Here is a 6,329-nt window from a genome sequence, read left to right as displayed (position 1 = left end):
CTGGGAAGGTGTCAGGAACCTTCCTCTTCTGCTCACTGGGGCCTCCACCCTTACTTGAACCCACAAAAGGAGAACCTGTTCTCCTAAACTCCTTTCTAGCTGCATTATCTAGGTGGTAGTGAAGCCTGGAAGACTCGTCTTGAATGCCCTATATGCAAAAGGCGTCATTTGAGAGAGTGTAAGGCAAAGGCCTGCTTTTTGTGTGGAGCAGTGGGTCATTTTAAGAAAGACTGCCCTAAGGCAAGGAAGGAAGAACCCAGAAAAGCGGACAGCTCGGCCCTAGCTCGAGTGTTCGCATTGACACAAGTACAAGCTAAGGCTTCTCCCTCAGTTGTTACAGGTCAGATTCTTAGTGCTGGAACCCCTTATAATGTTTTGATTGATTCTGGTGCTACACATTCTTTTGTTGCTAGTAATATTATTGATAGACTGTGTAGACCATGTGATTATTATGCTGTGGGGTTTGGAACTTTATTACCCACTGGGGAGTTAGTAGTATCCAGGAGATGGGTCAGACTTTGCCAGTGACTGTGGATGGCAGATTTGTCAGTGGATTTAATAGAGTTAGTCATGACTGATTTCGACATGATTCTTGGTATGGATTGGTTAGTGAAGTATGGGGCAACCATTAATTGCAGAAGGAAGATGGTCACATTTGAGCCTGAAGATAAGGATCATTTTGTGTTTGTTGGTATTGTGCATGGACCCCGTATACCTATGATTTCTGTTTTGAGGGTAAGAGATCTGTTGCAAGGAGGTTTCATTGGATTCTTAGCCAGTGTGGTTGACGCCACTCAGGTCATGCCAGTGAGACCAGAAGAGATCAGATTACTTTGTGAATTCCTGGATGTGTTTCCAGAAGATTTACCAGGGTTTACTTCACACACAGAGATTGAGTTTGTGATTGAACTGACACCGGGGACGGAGCCAGTGTTTAGAGCACCTTACAAAATGGCCCCAGCTGAGTTAAAAGAATTAAAAGTACAGTTGAAAGAGCTGTTAGATTTGGGTTTTACTAGACCTAGTTTCTCACCTTGGGGAGCGCCAGTTCTGTTTGTGAAGAAGAAAGATGGTTCTCTAAGGATGTGCATTGATTACAGAGAACTGAATAAGTTAACAATTAAGAACAAGTATCCTTTGCCAAGGATAGATGATCTCTTTGATCAGTTGCAAGGTAAAAAGGTATTCTCAAAGATCGACCTTCGTTCTGGTTATCATCAGTTGAGGATCAAGGAGGGAGACATACCGAAGACTGCTTTTCGTACCATGTATGAGCATTATGAGTTCTTAGTCATGTCTTTTGGATTAACTAATTCCCCATCTACTTTTATGGATCTGATGAACAAAGTGTTCAAGGATTATCTGAACCAGTTTGTGATCGTCTTCATCGATGATATCCAGGTTTATTCTCAGTCAGAGTCAGAGTATGAGCAGCATCTGAGATTAGTTCTACAGAGACTAAGGGAGCACAAACTATTTGCAAAGTTCAAAAAATGTGAGTTCTGGTTATCTCAGGTATCTTTTCTTGGGCATGTTTTCAGTAAGGAGGGGATTAAGGTAGATCCAGCAAAGATCGAGGCAGTCAGAGATTGGCCAAGGCCAAAGAATGCTTATGAGGTTAGACATTTCCTTGGATTGGCAGGTTATAATAGGTGTTTTATGGAAGGGTTCTGTAATGCCCCAAATTTCCTAATAAGATTTAGGACCTTGATTAGGAAGCCGGAAGGGCCATAATTGATTTGTTATGGTATTTAATGATTATATGCATGTCTATGTGAATTATATTATTATATGATGGTGAATGCATGCATATGGGTTCATATTTTAATTGCAAGGGCATTTTGGTAATGTGGCCGCTGTGGGCGTAATTGTGTATTTTGGGTGCATGGTTGTGATTAATTAATATAGCCATATTATAAGGTGGATTGGTTCAAGCTATTCGGCATGAGACGATCATGAGATGTAAGTGTTCGGTCTAGTCATAACGAGTTTAAGTTCGGGGCTCGGGGTGAGTCTCGGGGTTATTTTGATGACTAGAACATTACCGGGAATAAAAGGGTAATGGGATATGATTTATTGGTATTTGAGAATATTGAGAATAGCGGGAATTGGAGAGCGTTAATTATAATTAACGGTATAGGTTGGAAAGGACAATTTTGCCCTTGGGGTGGCTTTAGGAACCTTAAGTGACCTAGGGGTATTTAGGTCATTTGGATTGGATTTATATGACTTTAAGGCTGTGGAAAACAGAACCAAAACAGAGCCCGATCCTCATCTTCTTCTTCTTCTCCCGTACATGTTTTCCCCTTTGCTTTTCTTTGAATTTTGAGAGCCCAAATTGAGGAGTTAAGCTAGGAAATCAAAGGTGGGAGCTTAGGAACTTGATTCAGCCATTAAAGGGGATTCAAAATCAAGTTTGAGGTAAGTTCCAGCCATTAGTTTCATGGTATAATTTGTTTTGGGCTTAAACTTTCAGCTTGTGATTTCTTGGTAAATAGTTGGAATTAATGGAAGTTTAGCTGATGTTTAACTTGGGTTTTGATGTGGGTGAGTTGTTAATAATGTTTAGTGGTTGAATTGGGTGTTAGGTTGAGGTTTGGAACTGGTTTGAAGGTTTGGTTCCGAGGGAAAACGCAGGGGAAAGCAAGCTGGTGCTTGCTGGTTTTGGTAATGGGCCGCGGCACGCCTATGGTGAGCCGCGGCCTACGTGCATTTTTGTGAGGGGATTGGCTCTGTCAGGAGGGTGAGCCGCGGCCCATCAGGGCAGTTTTGGCTAGAAATAGGTTTTTGACTTTGGGATGCTAGCCATAGGCCTCGGGGTTGATCCTACTACCCGGTTAAGTGTGGATTGATGTCCCGGAGGCTAATTATTGGTTTGGGAACCTATGTTAATCATTTTATTGATGGTATCCTATATTTGGTTATGAATAGGTGACCGCTAAAGGACTAAAAGTTGATCGTTCTCAAGGGTCGTTCTTTTAATCATTCTAGCTCGACTCTGAGGTAAGAAAACTGCACCCCTATGTATATGTGACATGCATGGCTATTCTTGATGCATGTTGATTGGTTATTAAACATGACATGCATGGCTATGATTGGTGCATGTTGGATTGTTAAGTATAATGCATGTGATTAGGACATGCTTTGAGTACTGAGTATGATATTGTTCAGAGCCTGTGCCTCTGGGTTTGTGCATGGTCCTAATTTTATTAATACTTGTTGAGTAAGCATGCTGAATACCTTGTTTATGGATATTGTACATGTGACATATGTTTGGTGGCATGACTTACTTGTGTATGGCACTGACTTATTAGTCAGAATCGACAACGGTGTTGGATCCGTCTGTGAGGCTGTGACTTATTACTTAAGTTCACAACGGGTTGAGCACTGGTCGTGTTTCTCTAACCTGAAACGGCATGAGCGTTGAGGACGCAGGGCCGAATGAAAATTAGATCTAATCGATATCAGCATTAAATGGCTCTATGGCATTAATGCTGGACCGACCCTAAGGTCGAAGAACTTATAAGCGCTTGCCTGGTTTAAGACCAGATGTTCATAGCCAGGGCATATGGCCCTGGTGACTGTTTGTCACATGGCTAGGGGACGCTATCCATAGTTACGACTCTAGAGTAAGGAGGAAGGTTATGTTGGTGACCATTCCCCATGCACCTGTCCTGACCAAACTTATGAAAGGACAACCTACCAGTTAAGCCCTGGTGACCCTATCGTCACATGGCTAAAGGGTGTTGTCCCCACATTTGTGACTCTTGTGTTAGTCACCTATTTGTTTGGACTGTTGGTCCTGAATAATCATTACAATTACTATTGATATTATATCATGTTATATTGTGTTTTCTTGTTGGGCTTCGGCTCACCGGTGCTATGTGGTGCAGGTAAAGGCAAAAGGAAGCTGGACCATCCTTGAGTTGGAGAGCTTAGGTGATGACGTGTACATATGCAGCTGCTCGTCTGCCACGGCCGAGGTTAAAGAGGAACTAGGGTTAAACCCTGTTTTGCTGCTTAGATCGGCATGTTGTAAATAGTTTTCTGTAATAGACTTTGAAATTATATTTTTGGGATCCCAATGTATATATTAAATGTTCTAGTGAAATGTTACATCTTAACCAAAAATTTTAATCCCTAAGCCGCTAATCATACTTAGTTCACGATTTTGGCCAAATGACTCGATTAACGAGTTTAGCACTGTTTACAAGACACACCGTAACGGTCCCTGGAGTTGGGGCGTTACAGGTTCTCAAAGATTTCTATTTCATTTTCTGAGCTGACACACAAAAATCAGAAGTTTGTGTGGTCAAACAACTGTGAGAATAGCTTCCAGGAACTGAAGCAGAGATTGATTACAGCTCCAATTTTGAGTCTTCCAACAGATCAGGAGAAGTTTGTGATTTACTGTGATGCTTTGCATCAAGGTTTGGGTTGTGTTCTGATGCAGTCAGGGAAAGTAATTGCTTGTGCCTCACGTCAGCTAAAGGAGTATTAACAGAGATATCTCACTCATGATTTAGAGTTGGCGACTGTGGTATTTGCTTTAAAGGTATGGAGGCATTACCTTTATGGGGAGAAGTGTGAGATCTATACAGACCACAAGAGTCTGAAATACTTCTTCACACATAAAGATTTGAATATGAGATAAAGGCGTTGGCTGGAGTTAGTAAAAGATTATGATTGTGAGATTTTGTATCATCCAGGAAAAACCAACGTGGTAGCTGATGCTTTAAGCCGGAAGGGTCCAAGGCAGGTTTATAGTGTGAGGCTGATAGCTAGAGAGTTAGCAGATGATATGACCAGACCTGGTATAGAGTTGCTGGTGGGCCAGTTGGCCAATATTACGCAACAGTCTACGATGTTGGAGAGAATCAAGGATGGTCAGTTGGGTGATCCATAGCTGATCAAGATCAGAGAGGATGTTTTGGCTAGAGCATCCAGAGATTATACAATGTCTGATTTGGGCTTGTTGAGATACAAGGGACGGATTTGTGTTCCATTAGACACTGCTATGAGATGAGAGATTCTAGATGAATCTCATACTACACCATACTCTTTGCATCCAGACACCACGAAGATGTATCAGGATGTGAGATCGCTGTATTGGTGGCCTGGGATGAAGAGGGATGTAGTAGAGTATGTAGCTAAGTGCTTGATATGTCAACATGTCAAGGCTGAGCATCAGAGGCCAGCATGGTTATTATAGCCTCTGGATATCCCAGAGTGGAAATGGGAGGACATCACAATGGATTTTGTGGTGGGGTTACCCAGGACTGTTGGTCAGCATGATTCTATTTGGGTTATAGTGGATCGCTATACCAAGTCAGCTCACTTCTTGCCAGTAAGGACTACTTACACAGTTGACCAGTATGCAGATCTCTATGTGAGAGAGATCGTGAGCCTTAATGGAGCACCGAGGTTGATCGTGTCAGATCGGGACCCCACTTTTACTTCCAAGTTCTGGGGGAGTTTACAGAAGGCCATGGGAACACAATTGAAGTTTAGTACTGCTTATCATCCTCAGACAGATGGGCAATCTGAGAGGATGATTCAAATATTGGAAGACATGCTGCGAGCATGTGTACTGGACTTTGGTGGATCCTAGAGTAAGTATCTACCTTTGATAGAGTTTTCCTACAACAACAGGTATCAGTCTACCATTGGAGTTGCACCTTATGAGATGTTGTATGGTGGGAAATGCAGATCTCCCATTCATTGGGATGAGACAGATGAAAGGAGATACTTGTGTCCTGAGACAGTTCAGAGGACCAGTGAGGCCATTGAGAAGATTAGAGCTCGAATGCTTACTTCTCAGAGTAGACAGAAAAGTTATGTAGATCTCAAGCGCAGGAACGTGGAGTTCCAAGTGGGAGACTACATCTTCCTTAGAGTCTCACCATGGAAAGGGGTGAGAAGGTTTGGGTAGAAGGGCAAGCTGAGCCCTAGATTTGTAGGTCCATTTGAGATCCTGGAGAGGATTGGTCAAGTGGCTTACAGGTTGGCTATAGAGGATATAGAGTGCAGCAAGCATTCTATATCCGTTGGGAGTTATTTGAAAAGGGGCGACCCCGAAGTAATTGGCCACCCCCTGGAAAAAAGGATGAAGAAGCAGCGTCACTCCTGCCTTGATGTGGTACCTCGACCAAGCGTTGAAGATGCCTCCAGGCAAGTTCGCCCGTTGATCTTGAGTGGGTTGAACTAATGTCACCCTGGAAAGTCCGTATTTTTTAATATAACTAGCGATCATCCTGATCGTTACCCGGCTGACAGGGGCGACGTACCATTCAACATCAGGTTGAATGGCGTTTCAAGGCTGAGCGCGA

This window comes from Humulus lupulus, chromosome 6 (assembly GCF_963169125.1).
Source record: "Humulus lupulus chromosome 6, drHumLupu1.1, whole genome shotgun sequence".
NCBI lineage: Eukaryota > Viridiplantae > Streptophyta > Magnoliopsida > Rosales > Cannabaceae > Humulus > Humulus lupulus.
This window is presented reverse-complemented; position numbering follows the sequence as displayed.